The sequence below is a fragment of the Arachis stenosperma genome, chromosome 10 (assembly GCF_014773155.1).
Source record: "Arachis stenosperma cultivar V10309 chromosome 10, arast.V10309.gnm1.PFL2, whole genome shotgun sequence".
NCBI lineage: Eukaryota > Viridiplantae > Streptophyta > Magnoliopsida > Fabales > Fabaceae > Arachis > Arachis stenosperma.
This window is the reverse complement of record NC_080386.1, coordinates 58,584,805-58,612,543: the sequence shown is the minus strand read 5'-3', so window position 1 is coordinate 58,612,543 and position 27,739 is coordinate 58,584,805. Positions and strand designations below refer to the sequence as shown.

Below are 27,739 nucleotides of genomic sequence, written 5' to 3'. Positions count from 1 at the left end.
TCAAGTCTTCACCCACTTATTCATATGATTTGCATGTATTTACAATTCCTTCCCAAAAATTGTCCATGGTTGAAAACTTGCTTCCTAGAGATCTTTTAATTATGTATTTTTATTCTCCTTTGTACCATTCGATGCTGTGATCTGTGTGTTAAGTGTTTCAGGCCACATAAGGTAGGAATGGCTTAGAGAATTGAGAGGAAGCTTGCAAAAATGGAAGGAGCACAATAAAACAAGGAGATGACCAGCGAACACTGACGCAAGCGCATGGCCCACACGAGTGCGCGAAATGGAGAATTCGCAAGCGACGCGAATGCGTGCCTGACGTAATCGCGTAGATCAGAGTCTGCACGAATGACGCGAACGCGTGGACGACGCGAACACGTGACAAGGAAAACCGCTGAATGACGCGAACGCGTGGACAGCGTGTACGCGTGACCTGCGCGATCTACAGAAATTACAGAATACGCTGGAGACAAATGTGGGCTGCGTTTTAACCTAATTTTTGGCCCAGAAACACAAAATAAAGTGAGGGAACATGCAGAAACTCAAATAACATCGACACACATTCATTTACATTGATATTAGGATAATTTTAGTTTGAGATCTGAATTTTTACTACTCCTTTAGGTTTTCTCTATGTTGATAGGATTTTAGTTTATTGCTTTTGCTTTGGATATTGAAGAGCCATTATCTCCGTGGAAGTACTATTCTAGTTTGTTTCCCTATTCTCCTACTCTTTTGGTTATTTATTATTCCTGTTCAGATACTTATGTTACGTTTGGATTTATCAATACAGTTCACTACCTTTTCCTTTAATCAATTTCCAATCCTTATTTTATTTATCATGTTTTCTTCTATTATTTCTACAAGCGTTTTATTCTTGTCAATGGAGTAGAAATTCCACTTAACATGGGGTTAATTAAGAGAAGACACTTGAGTTGGAATGCTCAAGTGCTTAGTTAAATTGGACGCTGTTAGCTAATTCTATACCTACTAACGCTAGATCTCCCCAATGGAGAGGACTAGGAATTGTGGGTGAGAGTTAGTTTAATCACCATAATTTCTCTTACTTAGTAAGGGTTAACCGAGTGAGAACAGCAACCTCTCTACACTATACTTGAGAAGATCCCAACAAGGATAGAAATTCCACTTAAATATTCCCCCAGTCAAGGCCTTTCATTTAAAGTATCAATAATTATTTTTAGTTTATTTTTATTACTTTAATCTTAAATCATTTTAATTACTCATTATCAAAACTCAAAATTTTCTGAAAACCCCTAGTTAATAAAATAGCACTCTTTCCTGTAACTCGTTGGGAGATGACCTGTGACTCATACTCCCAGTATTTTTATTTCTAAAATTGTGACAACCCCTTTTAAATTGGTGAGGCAGATTTTAGCTGGTTAAGAGCTATACATGCAAAGCTGTTCTCTTAATTGAAATCTCTTAATTGGTTAACTTCTGCCATGCATCAAGGGCATCGACTCTACTGTTGAGCTCCCGAGTTATGTGCCTGACCTCGGTCTCTGGAAATCGCCTAAGGTACTCCATATTTTTTTCCAAGTACCTTTTTATGTTGGAGTCCCTTTCTTGGTACTCCCCATTAATCTAAGAAGTCACTATTTGGGAGTCAATGAAGACTATCACTTTGGTTGCGTTGACTTCCTTGGCCAACTTTAATCTGGCAATCAGAGCTTTATATTTAACTTGATTATTAGAATATGGGAATTCAAATTTAAGGGATACCTTTATTTGAGTTCTTGCTTGGTTAGCCAGTATTATGCCTGCCCTACTTCCGACTTTATTGGAGGACCCTTCCACATATAACTCCCAGGTAGTGGAGGCCTTTTCTTGGTCGCCTGCATATTCTGCTATGAAGTCGGTGAGGCATTGAGCTTTGATTACTATCCGAGTTTCATATTTCAAGTCAAACTTGGATACCACTATAGCCTATTGAACCATTCTGCCCGCAATATCTGTTTTTTAAAGGATTTGATTCAAAGGTTGGTTTGTTCGAACTCTGATGGTGTAGGCTTGAAAATAAGGTCAGATCCTTCTTGATGCTATGATTAAGGCATATGCAAACTTTTCAAGTTTTTGGTACCTTAACTCGGGGTCTTGCAACACCTTACTAGCGAAGTAGACATGATGCTGCCCGACCTCATCTTCTCGTATTAATGTTGACGCCATAGCGTTCTCGGCGACAACTAACTAAATACGAGTTCTTCCCCCAGTTTTGGCCTAGTAAAGATGGGAGGTTGTCTCAGAAATCTTTTGAACTTCTAAAAAGCCTCTTCGCATTCAGGGGTCCATTCAAATTGACATCCTTTTCTAAGCAGCGAGAAAAGCAGTAAGGATATTAATGTTGATCCTACCAAGAATTTAGATAAGGCTGTATACCGGCCATTCAGTTGTTGGACACAAGTCAGACTTTTCATTTCTAAGATTGTGCTGCAGTTATCGGGGTTGGCTATAATTCCACTTTGTATTAGCATAAATCATAGAAATTTTTCAGCTTCCACTACAAAAGTGCACTTGGTGGGATTTAACCTCATCCCGTGCCCTCTTATGGTGTCGAAGACTTATGAGAGGTCAGTCAAGAGGCCAGCCTCATCCTTGGTCTTTACTAACATGTCATCTATATATAGTTCCATTAAATTTCCAAGGTAAGGTGCGAACACCATATTCATCAGCCTTTGATATGTGGCCCCTGCATTTTTTAGCCTGAAGGGCATGACCACGTAGCAATAGTTCACTCTAGGGGTGATGAAGGATGCTTCTCTTGGTCCGGCTTGTTCATCAGGATTTGGTTATATCCCGAGTAGGCATCCATGAATCGACATGCTTTCTTGAGGTCGGTATAGTCGATGCACATCCTCCACTTCCCATTTTGCTTTCTAACCAGTACCACATTTGCTAAACAGGCTGGGTACTTGACTTCTCTGATAAATCCTGCTTCTAGCAAAGCTTGTACTTGTTCTTCGACCACTTAAGCTTGTTCGGGTCCGAGCTTTCATCTCCTTTATTGGATAGGTCGGGATCCTGGGTGGACAGCCAACCTATATGACATGAGCTCGGGGTTTATCCCAGGCATGTCGGAGGCTTTCCAAGCGAAGAGGTCGGAGTTCTCTTGTAGGAGCTTTATAAGTTCCTGCTTCAGATCCTTTGCTAAGTTAGCTCCTATGTTGGTGTTTTTTCCAACCTCTTGCCTGATTTGTACTTCTTCCATTTTTCCTTTGGGCTGTAGCTGATGCACGAAAACTTGTCTCTCAACAAATTTCCACCGGTAAGTGCACCGGATTGTCATCAAGTAAAAACTCACAATAGAGTGAGGTCGAATCCCACAGGGATTGATTGGTTCATCAACTTTAATTGGAGGGGTATTTTAGTTGAACCAAGCAGAATTGAGTTTGGAAGTGTAGAAAATTAAATGACGGGAAAGGTACATTTCATGGAATTGTAAATGGCTGGTAACAGTGCCCAGTGATGTAGGATATAAGACCCCGGGACGCCAAAGGCAATCCTAGACTCCATATCCGTTACAAAAAATTCAACTTAAAGCACGCTAAACCAAAATAGCATAGTATGTAATTCCTTAACATGACTTAACCAAAGTACAGTAACAGGGTAATCTATCTTAGGGAATTTTTACTCTATTCAAACACCGCTGTCCCACAGCCTTCACCACCCGATCTTCCATGCGATCCCATCGCCACTGCCTTCCGAACATCCTCAATCCCAGTGAAAACACAAGTATATACAATACAAGTAAAACACAGGTAGAAGCATACAAGGCAATTAAGTCAAATAGCAGGTAAGCATGTTATTCAATTAGGCAAGCCATTACAAGTAAACAAAGCATAAAACAGGTAAAAAATGCAAATGATGAATGCCTGCCCTACTGGCTGTGATATCACATTGTCGGTTCAACTGCCAACCCGACATATCTCCATGGAGACGTCGCTCTTCGGATTTTCTCATATGGGAACCCCCGAGATATAGTGCTCGGATTACTGTCCAGGTACCGGCGCCTGCATGCCCCATAGATCTGAAGGGATGCGAGCGGGATCTTTTACCTCCGTCCTCACATCTAAGCGCAAGCGAGATTAACCACCGTCCTTACGCCGCCACCGCTACCTCGACAATCGGGATTAACCACCGTTCCTACTGGACGCATAGCGTCTCATAATCACAGTAAAAACAACATATCAATGGTTTTAGAAAACACTTTCAGTATACATAGATCCATAATCTCAATCCGAGTCCTTGACTCATTTCAACCACTATCCATTCATCACTCAGTTTCCAAATATCATAGTTCATCATTACTCATCTCATGTATCAATCATCTTTCACCTAACGTCAACCATTCTCAGCACACTGGAAACCTAGGCCTCCGTTTTCTAATCTATCATAAAATCACGTGCTAGAACCCTTAAGTTATATCCCATGTTCTAAGACTCAAAACTAGGCTCAAAGGTCTTAAAATGGTGTTATAGAAGCTTACAACCTTGTTGGTGAAGTAGAATAGTTGAGAACAAAGCAAAATTTGAAAAACAGGGTGTGTGCGTGCGTACGTCCAGGAAATTTTTAAAGGTGTGCGTACGCACAGGAGTGTGCCTACACACAGGTGCCAAAACACAAAAGGTCTGTTCACTTGCACAATCTGTGCCAGTGCCCCCAACAGACAGTTCTCCCTAACGTGTGCGTCCGCACAAGCTTGTACATCCGCACAGGTTGAAATTCTTCCCTAGATATGCGCACGCATAAGCTGTGCTAGCGCTGCCAACAGAACGCACTTCCCTGCCTGTGCATACACACAAGTGTGTGTGCGTCTGCACAGGTCAAAATTCTCGTAGGGTGTGCGTGCGCACAAGGCTGCGCGTCCGCACATATCAGAAAACTCAGAATTCTATAAATTTGCAGAATTTTCAGATTATCAACACTAACTTTGAATGATCATAACTTCCTCTACAAAATTACAAATTTCATAGACTTTATACCATTTGAACGGATTTTCAAAGATCTTTAATTCTAAATAAATTTCAACAATTTTTGAAAACTGAGGCAGAAATTATGATCAGACAAAGTTCACCAAAATTTCACTTTCACCCAAAATCACAATTTCCACAATTCCTTCATAAAACATAACCAAACCAACCCAAACCACTCCAAAACTCCAATTCTCATCAAATTCAACACTCTATGGCATATTACACCAAACATACCACATTTTTTCTTATCCACAACATCAATATCAATATATCTCATATATCCAACTTCATTAACAATTTTCCAACTATATTAATAAATCAACACCAATATCACATTTATCAATATAATCCACTACTCAACTTCACAAATCATGCATCCTCAACATATCACTATTAATCATCATTATCAACTCAAAATTCATCATTTCATAAATTATCATCATTCAATTAAATCCAACAACTCATCAACCATTCAAATTCAATCCTATCCTATGGGTCACTAGCCTAAGTATCCATGAATATTATATACTACATAGAGGAAATCGAAGCCATACCTTGGACGATTCCCAATATAAACTGTTCATACCCTGACCGAGCTCTCCAAACTCGGTAATGCTGATAGAAGGCCCGACCTCGACCCAAGGCCCACGTTCGAGGTCGGACCTCGGACAAACAGGCCAAAGAAAGGCCCATCAGAAGGAACTAAGCCCAAAACCTAAAGGCCGAAAGGGCCTGGGAAAGGCGGTTCCGCAAAGATAGAGATGAATCTCCCAAAAGATAAGATAAGATAAGAATATCTTATCCAGGGATGATCGCAGCCAACTACTATAAATACACTGGAGCACCCAGGTATAACTCATACTCTAATTCTACTTGATATCTGCTTGGACCCATGCTAACTTAAGCATCGGAGTGTCATTGCAGGTACAACCCCCCGCCGTTCAGCACAACCAGCTCGGGTCAAAGACCCGCCACCTCGGGCCTTGCCAGAAGACCGAGCTACACGTTTCAGGTAACCCTCGGAACATTGGCGCCGTTGCCGGGGACCCTGGAAGTCATCCCTTTACCATGGCGGACGACCCTCCCAACAATAACCACGCTACATCAGAACAAGAAGAGGAAGTTGACACCGGAGAACGGCCGGACAGCCCTCTATCACCACGCACTCCAGGAGGAAACAAACAGAATCGCCCAAAGACATCACCCCCAGACAAAGATCCACAAAATCCCGAAAGAGAAAAAAGTTCGGAGATTCTGGAAACAGTTCGGGCACAACAAAGCCGGCTGAGACAACTCGAAGAGGACGCAAAGAAGCAGAAGGAAACTGAACAGGATCTGAGAAGGGAAGCTCGCAAACGCAGAGAATTGGAAGAAAAACTGCGGAAGATAGAGGCCAACCTAAAAGATAGGACGGAACACGGCACCACTCCCGAAAGCAACCATGATCCCTTCACACAAGAGATCATGAAAGAGAAGGTACCGCGAAACTTCAAACCACCAGATATGGACCTCTACGACGGCACCACCGATCCAAGTCATCACCTCAGCAATTTCAGAAGCAGAATGTACTTAGTCGACGCCTCCGACGCGATTCGATGCAAAGCCTTCCCCACCACTCTCACTAAGTCAGCCATGAAGTGGTTCGACAACCTGCCACCAGGATCAATCTCCAGCTTTGAAGACCTGACCAAAAAATTCTTAACAAGGTTCTCTATTCAAAAGGACAAGGCAAAACATGCCCCCAGCCTACTCGGGATCAAACAAGGCAACCGAGAAACTCTCAGAGAGTACATGGAGCGATTCAACAAGGCCTGCCTGGACATACAACACTTGTCCACGGAAGCAGCCATCATGGGACTAGCAAACGGCCTAAAAGAAGGACCGTTTAGCCAATCCCTATCCAAAAGATACCCGACTTCCTTATACGAAGTACAAGAACGGGCAGGAAAGTATATCAACATGGAAGAAACCTCCCAGCTGAGAGACTCTTCCAGGAAGGAGTCAACCTACCCGCCCGAGATCGAGATCGGGAACAGAAAAAGAAAGAAGAATCTAACTCGGACAAGCCACGAAAATACCACAGCTACATTCCCCTCCGAGTCTCCCTGGTAGACGTCTACAGAGAAGTATGCCACACCGAGAAGATCCCACCACCCAAACCTCTGAAGCACAAGAGAGCAGGAAGAGATCGGTCCGAGTACTGCGAATATCACAGACTCTACGGCCACTCTACTAACGACTGCCACGACTTAAAGAATGTTATAGAAAAGCTAGCCAGAGAGGGAAAACTCGACAGACACATAGCTGAGAAAGGAGAAGAAACCAGAAAGAGAAGACGGGGAGATAACGAAGATCGGGCCGAGCAAACACAAACCCCGCGAACTCCTGAAAGGCACATACACATGATAAACGGAGGTTTCGCAGGGGGAGGGACATCCAAATCCTCACGGAAGAGACACCTCAAAGAAGTCTACCATGTCCGAGAAGACAGCCCCTTACCCGAGTTACCTACTATCTCATTTACCCGAGAAGATGCTCTTGGAATAATACCCGGACACGACGACCCTATGGTGATCACCATCATCCTAGCCAACGCCAACTTACATCGAACCCTGATCGACCAAGGAAGCTCAGCAGATATCCTGTTCAAAGCAGCCTTCGACAAGCTCGGACTCGAAGAAAAAGAGCTAAAAGCCTATCCCACTGACCTGTTTGGACTAGGAGATACCCCGATCCGCCCCTTGGGATACATCTCATTACACACTACCTTTGGAAAAGGCGAGCAAACCAAAACACTAAGCATCGACTACATTGTAGTCGACGTCACTTCAGCATACAATGCCCTCATCGGACGACCAACCCTAAACAGACTAGCGGCTATAGTCTCGACCCCACACCTCTGTATGAAGTTCCCTACCGCAAAGGGAATCGCTACCCTAAAAGGTGACCAAAAACTAGCACGACGATGCTACAACGAAAGCCTGAGCCTAAAAGGGAAAGAGGTCAACACAATAGAACTCGGGCGAGTCCAAGCCCGAGAAGATCTTCGGCCACAACCAGAAGGAGAGACCGAAAAGATCCAGATCGGGAACACACCCGAGAAAGTAACAAACATAGGGGCAAACCTCGAGGCAGGCCTAAAGGAGGAACTCACAACCCTCTTAAGGGAGAATTCCGACCTCTTCGCCTGGAAAGCCTCCGATATACCAGGCATAAGCCCCGACCTGATGTGCCATAAGCTATCAGTATACCCGGGATCCCGACCTGTCCAACAAAGACGCAGGAAGCTCGGGCCCGAACGCATGCAAGCAATAGAAGAACAAGTGCAAGCACTACTAGATGCAGGGTTCATTAGGGAAGTAAAGTACCCCCTATGGCTCGCAAACGTGGTCCTAGTGAAGAAGCCCAATGGAAAATGGAGGATGTGCGTCGACTACACGGATCTCAACAAAGCCTGCCCCAAAGATCCATATCCACTACCGAACATCGACGCCTTAGTCGATGCCGCTTCGGGCTACAGATACCTCTCCTTCATGGATGCATACTCGGGATACAATCAAATCCCGATGTATGGACCCGACCAAGAAAAGACCTCGTTCATAACCCCAAGGGCAAACTACTGCTACGTAGTAATGCCCTTCGGGCTGAAGAACGCAGGGGCAACCTACCAGAGGCTAATGAACAAAGTGTTCTCAGAACACATCGGGCTACAGCTAGAGGTGTACGTCGACGACATGCTAGTAAAGACACAAGAAGACAGAAACTTGGTGGCCGACCTCAGCAGTATCTTCGACACCCTCCGGAAACACAACATGAGACTTAACCCGACAAAGTGCACCTTCGCCGCAGAAGCCGGGAAGTTCTTAGGCTTCATGCTGACTCAGAGAGGCATCGAAGCAAACCCGGACAAATGCCAAGCAATACTCAATATGAAAAGCCCGACGTGTGTCAAAGAAGTACAACAACTAAATGGGAGACTAGCCGCCCTATCAAGATTCTTGGCAGGATCAGCGATAAGATCACTCCCTCTCTACTCACTCCTAAAGAAAGGGAAACCCTTCTCTTGGACCCCGGAATGCGAAAAGGCCTTCCAAGAATTCAAGGAATTCCTCGGGCAGCCACCAATCTTAACCCGACCTCTAAAAGGGGAAGAGCTCGTACTATACCTGTCGGTCGGACATCGGGCAGTCGCCTCGGCACTAATACGAGAAAATGAGGAGGGGCAACACCCCATATACTTCGTAAGCAAAGCACTACAAGGGGCCGAATTAAACTATCAGAAAATAGAGAAATTCGCCTATGCACTAGTGTTCACAGCTCGGAGACTCCGCCCCTACTTTCAAGCCCACACCATCAAAGTCCGGACAAACCAACCCATGAGACACATCCTACAAAAGACAGACATGGCAGGACGAATCCTACAATGGGCGGTGGAATTGTCCGAGTTCGACCTCCACTATGAAGCCCGGACTGCCATAAAATCTCAATACCTAGCCGACTTCGTCGCAGAATACACTGAGACCCCGGGAACCCCACTCTCATGGAATCTGTATGTCGACGGATCCTCAAACAAAACAGGAAGCGGGGCCGGTGTTATACTCGAAAGCGATCAAGGAACACGGATTGAGCTATCCCTAAAATTCGAGTTCCAGGCCTCAAATAACCAAGCCGAATACGAAGCCCTACTAGCGGGACTAAAACTAGCCGAAGAGGTCAGAGCAAAGAGGATCACGATCTTCAGCGACTCCCAGGTCGTCACATCACAAGTAAATGGAAGCTACCAGGCCAAAGACCCTACTATGAAAAAATACCTGGACCAAACACAGGCGCAATTACGACACTTCCCGGAAATACAAATCCAGCACATACCCCGGGAGCAAAATGCCCGGGCAGACGCCCTCTCAAAACTTGCTAGCACCAAGCCCGGAGGGAACAACAGAAGTCTCCTCCAAGAAACTCTACAATCCCCCTCCGTGTTAAGGGAGGAAGAAATACTAAATATATCCGGGCAACAACAAGGATGGATAACCCCCATACTCAACTATCTGAAATCGGGAACTCTCCCCGCCGAAAGAAAAGAAGCTAAAAGGCTTACAAAAGACGCCCAGAACTACACGTTAATCCACGACGTATTATACAGAAGAGGATTCTCAAACCCCCTCCTGAGGTGCGTCCCGACCACAGAAACAAAGAGCGTCCTCGAAGAAAGTCCACAAAGGCATGTGTGGGAACCATCTCGGAGCCCGGGCCCTGTCCCAGAAAATAGTCAGAGCCGGGTTCTACTGGCCGACCTTGCAAAGAGACGCGGCAGAGTTTGTGAAAATATGCCCCCCTGCCAAAAAAACGCCAATTTTCACAAAGCACCGCCCGAAGACCTCATAAGCATCACCGCACCATGGCCCTTCGTAAAGTGGGGACTCGACCTACTCGGCCCATTCCCACAAGGACCGGGGCAAGTCAAGTACCTCATAGTAGGGGTCGACTACTTCACAAAGTGGATCGAGGCTGAACCCTTAGCCACTATTACGGCTCAGAAAAGCCGTAAATTCCTATACAAAAACATTGTCACGAGGTTCGGAGTCCCTACTCCATCACAACAGACAATGGAACACAGTTCACAGACACAAGTTTTCAGAACTTGGTGGCCGAGCTAAAAATCAAACAGCAGTTCACATCGATCGAACACCCGCAAGCCAATGGACAAGCAGAGGCCGCAAATAAAGTCATCTTGGCCGGGTTAAAACGAAGACTCCAAGAGGCCAAAGGGGCATGGGCCGATGAACTCCCCCAGGTATTATGGGCATATCGGACAACCCCGCACTCTACAACAGGAGAATCCCCATTCCGACTAGCCTACGGAATGGAGGCAATGATTCCCGTCGAAATAGACGAAGGATCACCCAGAACCATCTTCTACAACGAAGGAGGCAACCCTCAGGCACAAAGGGAAGAACTCGACCTCCTACCCGAGGTCCGAGAAAGAGCCCGAATCAGAGAAGAAGTCTTAAAACGACGAACGGCCCTCAGATATAACCGAAAGGTGATAAAACGAAGCTTCTCCACTCACGACCTGATTTTAATCCGAAACGACATCGGAACACAAAAATCGGGAGAAGGAAAGCTAGCCGCAAATTGGAAGGGGCCCTACAAAGTAACAGAAATCTTAGGGACAGGCTACTACAAGATATCCGACCTAGAAGGCAATGAGCTGCCCAGAACCTGGCACGCCTGTAACCTAAGACGATACTACAGCTAGAATAACTTAACCCGAGGTGTACTCTTTTTCCCCACGAGGGTTTTTTAATGAGACACCCGGTTAAGTAGGACACCCGACCTAGTCAAAAGGGTAAACACTTTGTACATATTCTTCTTTTTAATACTAATCAAATTTCTTTATTTTCTCTTTCTCGTTATAAAGCATATCCTAAAAAGTACCCCACCAAGGCGCATTAATTTATGCTCGGCAAAACGCAAAAAATCATTTGCCAAAGGCCATACGAGGTCGGCAAAGATGAAGCAACGAGGTTCAAATTAATGTGAGAAGTTATAAAAGTAACTCTGAAATGGCTCAAAAAGCCAAATAGAAAAGAAGTTACAAAAATAACTTAAAAAAGGCCGACCAAACAACGAAGTCGGACCTGACCAAAGGGGTACTCAAGGATCCCGATGTCCGAGAGTAAACTCGGACCCAAGAAAGAAGCTGGCAAAAGAACCAGGACTTCGAGAAACGCTAGCTAAAAAGTTGTTACCCAAAAACAACTAAAAAGCAAAAAGCGAGAAAGTCAAGGCGCTAGCTAAAAAGTTGTTACCCAAAAACAACTAAAAAGTAAAAAGCGAGAAAGTCAAGGCGCTAGCTAAAAAGTTGTTACCCAAAAACAACTAAAAAGCAAAAAGTGAGAAAGTCAAGGTGCTAGCTAAAAAGTTGTTACCCAAAAACAACTAAAAAGCAAAAAGCGAGAAAGTCAAGGCGCTAGCTAAAAAGTTGTTACCCAAAAACAACTAAAAAGCAAAAAGCGAGAAAGTCAAGGCGCTAGCTAAAAAGTTGTTACCCAAAAACAACTAAAAAGCAAAAAGCGAGAAAGTCAAGGCGCTAGCTAAAAGTTGTTACCCAAAAAACTAAAAAGCAAAAAGCGAGAAAGTCAAGGCGCTAGCTAAAAAGTTGTTACCCAAAAACAACTAAAAAGCAAAAAGCGAGAAAGTCAAGGCACTAGCTAAAAGGTTGTTACCCAAAAACAACTAAAAAGCAAAAAGCGAGAAGTCAAAGCGCTAGCTAAAAAGTTGTTACCCAAAAACAACTAAAAAAGCAAAAAGCGGGAAGTCAAAACGCTAGCTAAAAAGTTGTTATCCGAGAACAACTAAAAAGCATAAAAGCGGAACAAGACAAATCGAAACACAAAGCATGGCATAATAAAGCTACAAGAGTAGCTAAAATAGCAGAACAGGTGTCCAAAATGTTTGCAGAAAACATCCAAAAAACAAAAAGCCCACAGGTCGGGCAAAAGCACAAAAAGTACAAAAAATTACAGAGGATCAAGGCCCTTTCCAGACTCCGCATCAACACCTGGCTGAAACATGGATATCGGGACTGCAGGAACAGCACCATCGCTTGGAACCTCCATACCAACTCTATCCTCGGCCAAAGGTGAAGTCGGGTTCACGACCGGAGCCTCGGGGTCGGACACCGGAGCCTTGGGGTCGGACATCGGAACCTCATCCTCAACAGGGGCAGGAACAATCTTCCCCTCCACAACCATGTTATCCGTACTGAACAAACTGAGATCCAATTCGGGAGCAAGAACCCGGACCTGATCCCTCAAATTCACAAACATAGCATCCATACCCTTGGCCACATTATCTTCCAGCTCATAAAAGTCATCCCGAGCAGATTGCAGCTTCTCCTTCGTCTCCACAAGCTCAGCATACAGCTTGGTATAGTTCTCCGTCGCCACCCTCGCCATCTCCTCAGACGTCTTCGCCACCGCCACAGCCGCGGTAGCCCTAGTCTTCTCTTCCTCCAAAGACTCCTCCAGCTCGGCAATCCTAGCATCCTTCAGCTGACTAACCTTATCAAGCTCGGACCGGGCCTTCTCATGTCGGGAGCTGGTCGCCCCAAGGGGAGCTTTCTTAAACTCCCGAGCAATGGCGGCATGAAGGCTAGCCATCCGAACACAACTCCGCGCCATATACTGAAAGTGATGCTCCATGGACGCATCATCAGTAGAAATAAAAGTCTGAGGAAGAATGTGCTGCTCAACCCAACCGAGAGCATCGAAATCCTTGTCATTGAAACCAGCAGGCTCTCGGGAAGTCTTCTGTTTCTTGGGGGGAGGACCCGAGGTCGAGGTCGGGGAAAGCTGACCGGGTCCGGAGGTCGGAGGATCCTGAGTTATAGCTCGGAACTGAGGGACCGGAATGGTCTTCGACCGGGTCTGAACACCAATTGTAGTCTTCTGCGGAGAAGGTCGGGGAGAAGCTTCAGCCTCGATATTCCGAGATGCCGCAGATTTCTTCGCTCGACGGAGAAACTTCATAGAATCAGCCTGAGAAGACATCTCTGCAGAAACGAAACAAAGAGGTTATCAAACAGAAAGATCAAAACAAAGTCAAATATGAAAATGAAATCTCAAAAAGAGGTCGGGAACTACCTAACTCGGAACGGAGAAGGCTTGGATCTCCCAACATTTTCTTCGTATCCAAGTGAGGTGCCCGACCCCATAGACTGCTCAACACACCAACGAAAGCCTGTTCCACCTCATCTAGACTCTCGAAAGTGTACTTAACCGACACCACACTCTCTTGCCAACAAAGAGGAAACGAAGGCTCCCCACTCTCATCTAAGAAAAAAGGTCGGACATCTCCAACAGCCCGGACTTTTAAGTAATAGTTTTTGAAATCGTGAAACGACTCATCATACAAAGTGCAAAATTTCCTACCCTGGTTAGCCCTAAACGAAACCCAGGACACCTTCCCAGCACCCGACCCCGGCTTCGTCAGTACAAACAGATAAGAAAAAAGAGAAACAGAAGGGGAGACGCCTAAAATCTGACACAAAAGTTGGAAAAGCTTTAAAAACGCCCAAGAGTTCGGATGGAGTTGTGTAGGGGCAAGGTTACAAGACCAAAGGACCTCGGATTCCAGGTCGGTGAAAGGAAGACGGACACCCAGCTTGGAGAAGAAACAATCATAAGCATAGAAGAAAAGTTTCTCAGAACTCTCTAACGGCGAAAAACATACCCTCTCCTCGGACTCCGGGGCTGCTAACTCGTAATCCCGCTCAGACTCCCTGTTCTCACAAATACTACACTCCCTACGGAACCTAATCAGATACTCAGAATCTACAACAGACGGGACCCTTAAAGGAGCAGGATCTACCCAACCTAGACCACTCGGAATCTTGGTCGACATTGCTTGAAACACCTTTCGAGACATAAAAAAAATCTTGCCTACAAAGAAAGAATACAACAGCAAGACAAAAATCACACAAAGGCAGAAAAACCAAATTCAACAAAAACAAAAGAAAGCAAAGTTCTTTTACAAACAAGAAGGCAGCAACTCGAATAACAAAAATGGATCGGAGAAAAGAGTCCCCCCACACACACATACAAAGCAATAGCGGCGCCTCTTTTCGGGGCAACCCGGGCATAGAAGATATCAGAAAAAAGAAGCGTACGAAGAATAAAAGCGAAAAAAGCAAACCTGGAAAAGAAGAAAGCGACGAGCTCCGACGAAAGGAAAAACGGCGGCGCAGAAAAGAACTCTGAAAAAACGCACAAAAAAAATGGAAGACGAAGAACAGAGAGAAAGAAGAGAAGATGCTCGAAAAGAAGTGATGAATAAACAAAGAAAAATGAAGAAAGGGGCAAATAAATAAAGCCTCCACAGAGCGCCGCACGGAAATCGAGGAAGAAAACGGTAACAAGCAATAAATGCTGAAACGACCGTTTTCAAATTTTGAAAAAACTACTATGCCCGAGCTCGACCTTCCGAAAAAAGACGAACTCGGGCAGGGGCACTGTTCATACCCTGACCGAGCTCTCCAAACTCGGTAATGCTGATAGAAGGCCCGACCTCGACCCAAGGCCCACGTTCGAGGTCGGACCTCGGACAAACAGGCCAAAGAAAGGCCCATCAGAAGGAACTAAGCCCAAAACCTAAAGGCCGAAAGGGCCTGGGAAAGGCGGTTCCGCAAAGATAGAGATGAATCTCCCAAAAGATAAGATAAGATAAGAATATCTTATCCAGGGATGATCGCAGCCAACTACTATAAATACACTGGAGCACCCAGGTATAACTCATACTCTAATTCTACTTGATATCTGCTTGGACCCATGCTAACTTAAGCATCGGAGTGTCATTGCAGGTACAACCCCCCGCCGTTCAGCACAACCAGCTCGGGTCAAAGACCCGCCACCTCGGGCCTTGCCAGAAGACCGAGCTACACGTTTCAGGTAACCCTCGGAACATAAACCAAATGAGCTTTCAACCAAAATCCAACCACCAAAGTAGCTCCAACAAGCTCCAAACTCACAATAATCAAGCTATATACATATAAATCACCACAAGATCAACCTAGGGCTCAACATAAACATAATTTCACAAGGATTTAGTATCTTTTACCTCTCCCAACAGATTTGATGGCCAAAATCCAAGACTAAGCAAGGATTAGAGCAAACCTAAACATCCAAAATCACAAAAACCCATTTAACCCAAAACCCTAATGTAACCCGAAATTTTGGAGAGAAGAACTGGAAGGATTTCGAGCTTACCTCTATAGTTTCTTGGTTGGTTTTTGTAGAGCTCTTCGCAAGGAACGCGTAGCCGCTGATGGCTCGCAAATCGGAGCTCTACAGCTCAAGATATGAGCTTGGGAAGATTGAGGTGATTAGGGTTTCTTCTTCCTCTCCTTCCCTCTCTCAAATCTGAAGTGTGTGTGTTTATGGAGGCTAGGGTTCATTAAATGAACCTTTATATATGTTGGACTTGGGCCCAACTTGGGCCCAGTTCAACCTGTTAGGATTTTTAGTCCGTTTGGCCCAACATCGGGCCAAACTTTTAAAATTAATGCTCGGTTTTCTATTTCTAATGTTTTCCTAAGGTTTTTTACTGTTTCAACTTTTTCTTACGCAGCACTGAGCAGACATGAACCAGTTCAACCGGTTAAACTGCCAGTTCATGGTTTTTCATGGTTTTTTGCAGAAAGCACATTTTCTGACTTGGAAAGACACACTGAGTCCAAAAATGATGTTTAAAACATCAAATTCCCACTCTAACTTTTCGGAATCAAATTTGGGCAATATAACTACTTAATTAACCGGTTCGATTAATTGCAGTTCTTACATTCTCCCCACCAAATAAGAAATTTTGCCCTCAAAATTTGAATTACCTGGGAAAAGCTCGGGATAATCCTTTCGCATCTCGGATCCAAATCCCAAGTATTCTCTTCGACTCCTGCTCGCTTCCAAGCAACCTTAACCAACTGAACTTCTTTTCCTCGTAGCTTCTTTACACTGGTGTCGTCAATTCTAACCAGTGTCACTTGGAAAGTCACGTTCTCCCTTAACTCGACTGTCTCAGGCTCCAACACATGATCCGCGTCTGACGTGTACTTACGGAGTTGTGACACGTGGAACACGTCATGTAGGTTAGGCAGGTGAGGTGGCAAAGCCACTTAGTATGCCACTGGCCCGAAACGCCTTAGGATCTCAAACGGTCCTATATACCTCGAATTCAACTTCTTGGTCTTGATTGCTCTTCTAATCCCAGTTGTGGGGGTAACTTGTAGAAACACATGCTCTCCCACTTCAAACTCCAACGGTGTTGTTCTCTAGTCCGCATAACTCTTTTGTCGACTCTGAGCAGTCAAATCCCTTCTCGTATTTTCTTAATCTTCTCCGTAGTCTCTGCTACCACATCTGGACCCAATACACTTGCTTCGCCTGATTCATACCAACAAAGTGGAGACTGGCACTTCCGTCTATACAAAGCCTCATACGGAGCCATTCCAATGCTCGCATGAAAGCTATTGTTGTACACAAACTCCACCAATGGCATGTAGCGGTCCCAACTTCTGGGTTGGTCCAAAACACACGCTCTCAACATATCTTCCAACGTCTGAATAGTCCTTTCTGACTATCTATCTATTTGTGGATGGTACACCATACTAAGACATAGTCTTGTACCGAAAGCCTTTTGGAAAGCACCCCAAAACCTTGATGTGAATCGGGGGTCATAGTCCGACACTATGTTCGACGGCACACCATGCAACCTTACTATCTCTTTTATATACAACCTTGCTAACTCTTCCATGGAACAATTTACTCAAATAGGTAGAAAGTGAGCAGATTTGGTTAAGCAATCCATGATCACCCAAATCGCATCAAATCCTGACCTAGTCCTCGGTAAATCGGTCACAAAATCCATTGCAATAGCTTCCCACTTCCATTTTCAAGTGGTTGAAGCATTCCCGATGGTTTCGGATGTTCTATCTTCACCTTCTGACATGTCAGGCACTTTGAGACATGTTCTGCCACATCCCTCTTCATACCAGGCCACCAGAATATAGTTTTCATATCATGGTACATCTTAGTACTTCCAGGATGAATAGAGAATCTGCTCTTGTGCACTTCTCTCAATATATCTTGTCGTAACGTCCTCACATCCAGTACATTGACTCTACCCTTGAATCTCCACATTCCATCTTGATCCCATGATACCCTCCATTGCTTCCCTTGTTCGATGGCTGGCAATACTTTTGGTAACTGATGAACGGATAATTTATACGCTTTTTGGCATTATTTTTAGGTAGTTTTTAGTATAATTTAGTTAGTTTTTAATATATAATTATTAGTTTTCATGCTAAAATCACATTTATGAACTTTACTATGAGTTTGTGTGTTTTTCTATGATTTCAGGTATTTTTTGTCTGAAATTGAGGGACCTGAGCAAAAATCTGATTCAGATGCTGAAAAAGGATTGTAGATGCTGTTGGATTCTGACCTCCCTGCACTCGAAATAGATTTTCTGGAGCAACAAGAGTCCAATTGGCGCGCTCTCAATTGCGTTGGAAATTAGACATCTTGGGCTTTCCAGAAATGTATAATAGTCCATACTTTGTTCGAGATTTGATGGCCGAAACTGGCATTCCAAATCAGCATAAAAATTATGGCGTAAAACGCCCAAACTGGCATAAAAGCTGGAGTTAAATGCCAAAACTGGCACCAGAGCTGGCATTTAACTCCAAGAGAAGCCTATGCATGTGAAAGCTTCAATGATCAGCCCAAGCATACACCAAGTGGGCCCCGGAAGTGGATTTCTGCATCATTTACTTATTTCTATTAACCCTAGGTTACTAGTTCTCTATAAATAGGACCTTTTACTATTGTATTTTCATCTTTGGATCATCTTTTGATCTTTTGATCACTTTTGGCAGGCTGAATATTCGGCCATGCCTAGACCTTGTTCTAATGTATTTTCAATTGTGGAGTTTCTACACACCATAGATTAAGGTGTGGAGCTCTGCTGTTCCTCGTGAATCAATACAATTACTAATGTTTTCTATTTAATTCGAGCTTATTCTTGTTCTAAGATATTCACTCGCACTTCAACCTAGTTGATGTGATGATCTGTGACTCTCATCATCATCCTGGTTCACGAAGCATGGTTGTCTCTCCTGATAACAGAGCTTCCATTCCGTGCAATCAGAGTCTTTGTGGTATAAGCTAGAATCACATGGGCAGAATTCTTGAGATCCAGAAAGTCTAAACCTTGTCTGTGGTATTCTGAGTAGGATCTAGGATGGTATGACTGTGACGAGCTTCAAACTCGCGACTGTGGGGCGCAGTGACAGTGTGTAAAATGATCAATGGATCTTATTCCGACATGATCGAGAACTGACAGCTGATTAGCCATGCTGGAAACCGTAGAGGACCTTTTTCACTGAGAGGATGGATGGTAGCCATTGACAACGGCGATCCACCTACATACAGCTTGCCTTGGAAAGGAGTATGAATGATTGGATGAAGGCAATAGGAAAGTAGAGGCTCAGAGGGAACAAAGTGATGACATGTCACCATGTCATGTTTTTCTATGCTTTTTCATACAAGAAATTTATGATTAGTGCTTAAATATTGCATTCTTTGGTGCATAAATGGTACATTTCTTTGATCTTTTGATTTGATAAACTTTGTAGGAAATAAGAAGAAAAAGAAGCAAAAAGAGCACAAAATAAGCTAAAAAGAAGAAAAGAGGAATTTTGGGCACACTTTGAAGTTGGAGCACACTTTGGAGGCTTAGGCCACGCTTCTAAAAGCGTGACCCATGACCAAATCAAGGAAGAAAAGCGTGGCCCAAAGGAAGAAAAGCGTGGCTCAAAACAAGGAGGAAGAGAGGACAAAAACTTTTGGGTGAAAAGTTAGCCTCAAAGTTAGACCCCTAACTTGGAGGCTAACGTGAGAATTGGAAAATCACCCAGGGCTACTCCACGTTAGCCCCCTAACTTGGAGGCTAACGTTGGCATGAAAAATTTGTCCCAGGGGCTACTCACGTTTGCGCCAACGTTAGACCCCTAACTTGGAGGCTAACGTTGGCGCCACACACCACAACAGCTTGAAGGGGTATACTTCCAACAAGAATAACTTGAGCTACAGAGCTCCAAATGAGGTGATTCAAGAAGCATTGGAAAGTAGGAATCAAGAGCTTTCCAAGCATATATGGCACTGCATGGTGGACACTAAAATTGAGGGAGAAAACTGCCCCGCAATGTGCATAAACGAACATGGTGGCAACCTGCAGTGAGGCCAACTGACCTCTGCACCTTCAAAGGAATATAACTCGAGCTGTAGAGCTCCAATTGATGCGCTTCCAACGGCAATGGAAAGTAGACATTCCGGGCTTTCCACCAATGTATAATAGTATGGGGTGGACAATACGTTTGGGCCTCCAGAACTGGCGTTTTCGCTAACGTTTGAGGCAAACTTTACCTCAAACGCTGCACACCAAAGCCAGCAACCATGCCCTCTTCAAATGATCATAACTTGAGTTGTAGATGTCCAATTGAAGTGATTCCAAGTGGGTTAGAAAGCTGACATTTAGAGCTTTCCAACCATATATGATAGTCTATATTGGGCATAAAATTGGCAACATGACAAGAGGACAAAGTTGGCGCCACAAGCACACAAGGCAGGGCCAACGTTAGGGTCAAAGTTAGACCCCTAACGTTGGCACCAACGTGAGTAGCAGCAAAATGATGCTAGCTGCTATGAAAAGTTGGGGCCAAAGTTAGACCCCTAACTTTGGCTCAAACTTTTACTCCAACTTTTGCAAATTCAAACCCGGTTCACTTCAGTTCCTCCTCAAACTCCAAGAGCAATCAACCAAGGCCTCTATCAACCCAATTCCCTCAAGAGCACGGGCCCATGATCATCACTCAAAGGCACAAGAAATAGATAAAATAGGAATTTCATTTAATTGTAATTTGTTTTTAATTTCATTTTCATTTCCATTTTGTAAAGCCTATATAAGGCATCATTTTCATATTTGTGAGGAGGCTGGCTCCACTAGGGAGCACTAGGAGTAGTAGTAGAGAGCTCTCTCTTTAATTTGTTTTTTTTGAGTCTTGGGTTGGAGAATTGAAGGAATTCTGTTTCAATCTCATCCTAAGATCTCTCTGCTTTATTTACTGCACACTTGAATTTCAGTTTCGGTTAATTGCTTCTTCATCTACTCCTTCTGCACTTTACATTTCTTTAATTTCTTTGCAATTGCTCTTGTTGGATCTAGGAAGGCATTGAGATCTAGACTTGGTTATCTAGTCTCTTGGGTCCTGAGATCTGAATTCCAATTTCACATTCTCTGTTTAATGCTTTTCATGTTTATTTACGTTTCTGTTTTTTTGATCCGATTCAATCAAGTTATATTCCAATCTTCTAATTGTTGCAATTTACTTTTCCTTGTTTAAATTCTGCAAATCCAATTCCCAATTCCCTTTACAATTTCATGCAATTTATAATTCTTGCAATTTAAGAGTCTTGCAATTTACATTTCTTACTCTTTAAGTTACTTGCCAATTTACATTCTGCAACTTTAAATTCATTGTCCTTTACTTTCTGTTGGTTACAATTTCACACAATTCACCAATGTTAGCTTGACTAAACTAATCATCCACTAAAATTGCTTGATCCTTCAATCCCTGTGGGATCGACCTCACTCCCGTGAGTTATTACTACTTGATGCGACCCGGTATACTTGCCGGTGAGTTTTGTGTCGGATCGTTTTCCGCACGTCACAAAGCATCTTCATACGCTTATCTGAAATTCCCACCAATGAATTGCATAAGTATTTCTATCCTATTTTATGTTCTATTTCGTTCTTTTAGTTATCAAAACCCCATAACCATTTGAATCTACCTGACTGAGATTTACAAGATGACCATAGCTTGCTTCAAGCCAACAATTTCTGTGGGATCGACCCTTACTCACGTAAGGTATTACTTGGATGACCTAGTGCACTTGCTGGTCAGCTGCATGAAGTTGTGTACCACGATTTCGTGTACCAAGTTTTTGGCGCCGTTGCCGGGGATTGTTCGAGTTTGGGCAACTGACGGTTCATCTTGTTGCTTAGCTTAGGTATTTTTATTTTTATGTTCTTCTTCAGAATTTTTAAGAATGAATTCTAGAGTTTCAGATGATGTTTTTATAATCACAGTAGCTAGTTGATTCCCATCAATTTGCATATTGGCTGTTGTATGTAATGTCCTGCTGAAGCTTGGTTGACCATGTCTAATCCTTTTAGACTGAAGCTTTAGACTAACATTGCATTATTCCTGGAATTTTTATTAAAAATTTTGAGTTTCATATTTTTCTTTTCCAAAAATAATTTTTGAAGAATTACAAAAAAAATTATAAAATTATAAAATCAAAAATATTTCTGTTTCTTGTTTGAGGCTAGTGTCAATTTTTAAGTTTGGGGTCAATTGCATGTTTTTATTTTTCTTGTAAATTTTTGAAAACTCATGCATGTTGTTCTTCATGATCTTCAAGTTATTCTTGATGATTGTCTTTGTCTGATCTTTAAATCCTCTTGTTTTGTGTCTTTTGTTGTTTCTCATGTGCATTCTAAATTTGTTAGTGTCTCTAGTATGAAAATTTCTAAGTTTGGTGTCTTGCATGTCTTTCTTTTCTAAAAAATCTTCAAAAATATGTTCTTGATGTTCGTCTTGACATTCAAAGTGTTCTTGCATGCATTGTTTATTTGATCTTAGTTTTACATGATTAGTTCCATTTTGTTGTTTTTCTCTCTCATCATTAAAAATTCAAAATTTTTTTTGTCTTTTCAAGTCAATAATACAGAGAATTGAAGATTCAGAACATACAGCAGAGGAATCACAGAGAAAAAGCTGGGCGTTCAAAACGCCCAGTGAAGAAGGAATTCTGACGTTTAAACGCCAGCCAGGGTACCTGGCTGGGCGTTTAACGCCCAAAAAGGTAGACAAGTGGGCGTTAAACGCCCAGAATGGTATTCATTCTGGGCGTTTAACGCCAGGATAGCACCAAGGAGGAAATTTTGTTTTCAAATCATATCTTTTTCAAATTTTCAAGTTTTAAAGCTGATTTTTCAAAATCTTATCTTTTTCATATCCTCTCATATCAATCATATCTTTTTCAAAATCAAATCTTTTTCATTTTTCTTTTAATATTTTCGAAAATCCTTGCTAACAATTAATGTTGTGATTCAAAAATTTCAAGTTTGTTACTTTCTTGTTAAGAAATGTTCAATATTTGAATTGTAGAATCATGTCTTTTAATTTCTTGTTAGTCAAGTCATGAAATTTTAAAAATCAAATCTTTTTCAAAAAATTGTTTTTCAATCATATCTTTTCAAACATATTTTTTTCAATCAAATCTTTTTCAACCATATTTTTTCATCATAACTTTTTAAAAATCAAATTTTCTTCAATCATATCTTTTCAATCATATCTTTTTAAAATCAATTTTTTTCAATCATATCTCTTTTAATTTGATTTCAACTTCCCTTTTTTTTAACTCCTTATCTTTTCAAAATTGTTTTCAAATCTTTTTCAACTAATCAATATTTCTTATCTTTTTTAAAACCACCTAACTACTTTTCTCTCTCTTTAATTTTTGAAAATTCCCTCTCTCATCTCTTTCTATTTAATCACTAACACTCCTTCTCTCTTAGGAATTCAGACTCTCTCCCTCTCTATAAGTTCGAATTTTCTACCTCATCCTTCTATTCTTCTTTTCCTCTGACACATCAAGGAATCTCTATACTGTGAGATAGAGGATTCCATATTTTATTTGTTTCTTCTCTTTCATATGAGTAGGAACAAAGATAAAGGTATTCTTGTTGAAGCTGATCCTGAACCTGAAAGGACTCTGAAGAGGAAGCTAAGAGAAGCTAAAGCACAACTCTCTGGAGAGGACCTGACAGAAATATTCGAAAAAGAAGAAGACATGGCAGCCAAAAATAACAACAATGCCAATAATGCAAGGAAGGTGCTTGGTGACTTTACTGCACCAACTCCCGACTTCTATGGGAGAAGCATCTCTATTCCTGCCATTGGAGCAAACAACTTTGAGCTTAAGCCTCAATTAGTTTCTCTGATGCAACAGAATTGCAAGTTTCATGAACTTCCATTGGAAGATCCTCATCAGTTCTTGGCTGAATTTTTGCAAATCTGTGACACTGTTAAGACCAATGGAGTTGATCCCGAGGTCTACAGACTTATGCTTTTTCCTTTTGCTGTAAGAGACAGAGCTAGTATATGGTTGAACTCACAACCTAGAGACAGCATGAACTCTTGGGAAAAGCTAGTCAATGCCTTCTTAGCTAAATTCTTTCCACCTTAAAAGATGAGTAAGCTTAGAGTGGAAGTTCAAACCTTCAAACAGAAGGAAGGTGAATCCCTCTATGAAGCTTGGGAAAGATACAAACAATTGATCAGAAGGTGTCCTTCTGACATGCTTTCAAAATGGAGCATCATATGTATCTTCTATGATGGTCTGTCTGAGTTATCCAAGATGTCATTGGACCATTCTGCTGGTGGATCTATTCATCTGAAGAAAATTCCTACAGAAGCTCAGGAACTCATTGAAATGGTTGCAAATAACCAGTTCATGTACACTTCTGAAATAAATCCTGTGAGCAATGGGATAACTCAGAAGAAAGGAGTTCTTGAGATTGATACTCTGAATGCCATATTGGCTCAAAACAAAATATTGACTTAACAAGTCAATATGATTTCTCATAATCTGACTGGATTACAAGCTGCATCCGGCAGTGCTAAAGAAGCCTCCTCTGAAGTAGAAGCTTATGACCCTGAGAATTCTGCAATGGAAGAGGTGAATTACATAGGAGAACCCTATGGAAACACCTACAATTCTTCATGGAGGAATCACTCAAATTTCTCATAGAAGGATCAACAGAAGCCTCAACAAGGCTTCAATAATAATAATGGTGGGAGAAACAGGTTTGGCAATAGCAAGCCTTTTCCATCATCTTCTCAGCAACAGACAGAGAACTCTGAGCAAAATCGTTCTGGCTTAGCAACCATGGTCTCAGATCTATCTAAGACCATACTAAGTTTCATGAATAAAACAAGATCCTCCATTAGAAATTTGGAGGCACAAGTGGGTCAGCTGAGTAAAAGAGTTATTAAAACTCCTCCTAACACTCTCCCAAGTAATACAGAAAAGAATCCAAAAAGAGAGTGCAAGGCCACAACCACGTCCAACATGGCCGAATCTGTGGAAGAAGGAAAGGTAGTGATTCCCAGTGAGGAAGACCACTAGGGAGTTCCCCTCTGAGGAACCAAAGGAATCTGAGGCTTATACAGAGACCATAGAGATTTTATTGAACCGACTTCTGCCATTCATGAGCTCTGATGAGTATTCTTCCTCTGAAAAAGATGAAGATATTACTGAAGAGCAAGTTGCTAAGTACCTTGGAGCAATCATGAAGCTGAATGCCAAGTTATTTGGTAATGAGACTTGGGAGGATGAACCTTCATTGCTCATTAATGAACTAAACACCTTGGCTCAGCTAAAGACACCTCAAAAGAAACCAGATCCTAGAAGGTTCTTAAAACCTTGCACCATTGGCATCATGACCTTTGAGAAGGCTCTGTGTGACCTGGGGTCAAGTGTAAACCTCATGCCACTCTCTGTAATGGAGAAACTAGGGATCTATGAGGTACAAGCTGCAAGAATCTCACTAGAGATGACAGACAATTCAAGGAAACAGACTTATGGATTTGTAGAGGATGACTTAGTGAAGGTTGAAGGCCTTTACATCCCTACTGAATTCATAATCATGGACACTGGGAATAATAAAGACGAATCTATCATTCTTGGCAGACCCTTCCTAGCCACAGCAAAAGCTGTGATTGATGTTGACAGAGGAGAGTTGGTCCTTCAAGTGAATGAGGACTACCTTGTGTTTAAAGCTCAAGGATCTCCTTCTGTACACATGGAGAAGAAGCATGAAAAGCTTCTTTCAATATAGAGTCAAACAGAGCCCCCACATTCAAACTCTAAGTTTGGTGTTGGGAGGCCACAACCATGCTCTGAGAATCTGTGAGGCTCCATGAGAGCTCACTGTCAAGCTATTGACATTAAAGAAGCGTTTATTGGAAGGCAACCCAATCTTTATTTATCTATGTTAAAATTCCATTTTCCATTGTTATTTTATGTTTTCTTTAGGTTGATGATCATGTGGAGTCACAAAAACAACTACAAAAATAAAAGCAAAACTCAAAAACAGCATTAAAAATAGCACACCTTGGAGGAGGAGCTTACTGGCGTTTAAACGCGAGTAAGGGTAGCAGAATGGGCGTTAAACGCCCAGCCTGGCACCATTATGGGCATTTAATGCCAGAAAAGTGCACCAGACTAGCGTTTAACGCCAGAAAAGGGCACTAAGTTAGCCTTTAATGCTAGAAAAGAAAGAAAAGCTGGCGTTAAATGCCAGAAATGAGCAGCAACCTGGTGTTTAACGCCAGGATTGGCACTAGGGGGCGTTTACACGCCAAAATGGTGCAGGAATGAGAAATCCTTGACACATCAGGATCTGTAGACCCCACAGGATCCCCACCTACCTCAACTCTCTCTCTCTCTCTTCTTCACACATTCCAATAACATACTTCCCCAAATATCCCTCACCAATCACCTCTATTTCTCTTCCCCAATACCCTTCACCAATCACATCCACTAACTCTTCCCCCAAAAAACCCCACCTACCTCACCATCCAAATTTAAATCTTTTCCCTCCCATACCCAACCCATACCCAACCCCTAATACATGAACCCTACCCCCTCTCTCCACTCTGATATAAACCCTTCATCCCTCCTTCATTTTTACACATTATAAATACTTCTTTCCCTCCTTGGCCGAACCACTCACACCTCTCCATCTCCTCCATTTTTTTCTTCTTCTCATCCCTTCTTTCTTCTTTAGCTCGAGGACGAGCAAATATTTTAAGTTTGGTGTGGAAAAAGTGTTTGCTTTTTGTTTTTCCATAACCATTTATGGCACCTAAGGCTGGAGAAACCTCTAGAAAGAGAAAAGGGAAAGCAAAAGCTTCCACCTCCGAGTCATGGGAGATGGAGAGATTTATCTCAAAGGTCCATCAAGACCACTTTTATGAAGTTGTGGCCAAGAAGAAAGTGATCCATGAGGTTCCTTTCATGCTCAAAAAGAATGAGTATCCGGAGATCCGACTTGAGATCCGAAGAAGAGGTTGGGAATTTCTCACCAACCCCATTCAACAAGTCAGAATCTTAATGGTTCAAGAGTTCTATGCTAATGCATGGATCACCAAGAACCATGATCAAAGTGTGAACCCAAACCCAAAGAATTGGCTCACAATGGTTCGGGGAAAATACTTAGATTTCAGTCCGAAAATTGTAAGGTTGCATTCAACTTGTCTATGGTGCAAGGAGATGCACGCCCCTACACTAGAAGGGTCAACTTTGATCAAAGGTTGGACCAAGTCCTCATGATTGGAGAGGAAGTGGAAGTTCATGAGATTATACCTCTAGAACTATACAAGGTTGCTGACAAACCTTCCACTTTAGCAAGGTTAGCCTTCCCTCATCTCATTGATGATTGGATTTTTGACGGTTTAGAAATTCACTAATGAAATCTCGTTGTAAAGTATAGTTTCTAAACTAAGCAATAATCCTTTCATACAAAAGATTGTTTGTCACAAGTAACAAACCCCTAAATTTATAAACCGAACTATTGAACCTCGGGTCGTTCTCCCTAAGAATTACAATAAAGTGTCTTGTTATTAGTTGTGAGTTATATTTGGGGTTTTTTAAGATTTTAGACAAGAAATATAAATGGCAAAGAAAATAAACCAACAACTAACAAAGCCCTTGGCAAGATATGAGTACTAGAAGTCCTATCCTAGCTATCCTCCTCAATTGTGATAACAAATCGTCCATTACTCCCACTTAGTTAACCTCTAACCATGGAGGAAAGTCAAGTGGATGAATCAATTTGATTCCTCAAATCCTAATCAACTCCTAAAGGAAAGGCTAGCTTTAGAGGCATTCAAATCAATTAGCAACTTCTAATTATCAATCAACAAAGGAATTAGATAACTCAAGAGTCACTAATTACTCTACCTAGGCCAAGAGGAACAAGACCTACACTAAAATCCAACCAAGCATTTCATCAAACACTTGGAAAGCACAAAAGAAAAGCATAGTAATTTGATAACAAGA

General features: G+C 42.5%; 1 non-coding gene across 1 annotated transcript; it reads right to left on the bottom strand.

The window, feature by feature from the left end:
• Positions 1-23,869: 23,869 nt before the first annotated feature.
• Positions 23,870-23,977, bottom strand: LOC130958705 (small nucleolar RNA R71). Its single transcript, XR_009077813.1, has one exon. It is a non-coding gene; the product is annotated as a small nucleolar RNA R71 (small nucleolar RNA).
• Between the last annotated feature and the right edge of the window lie 3,762 nt (positions 23,978-27,739).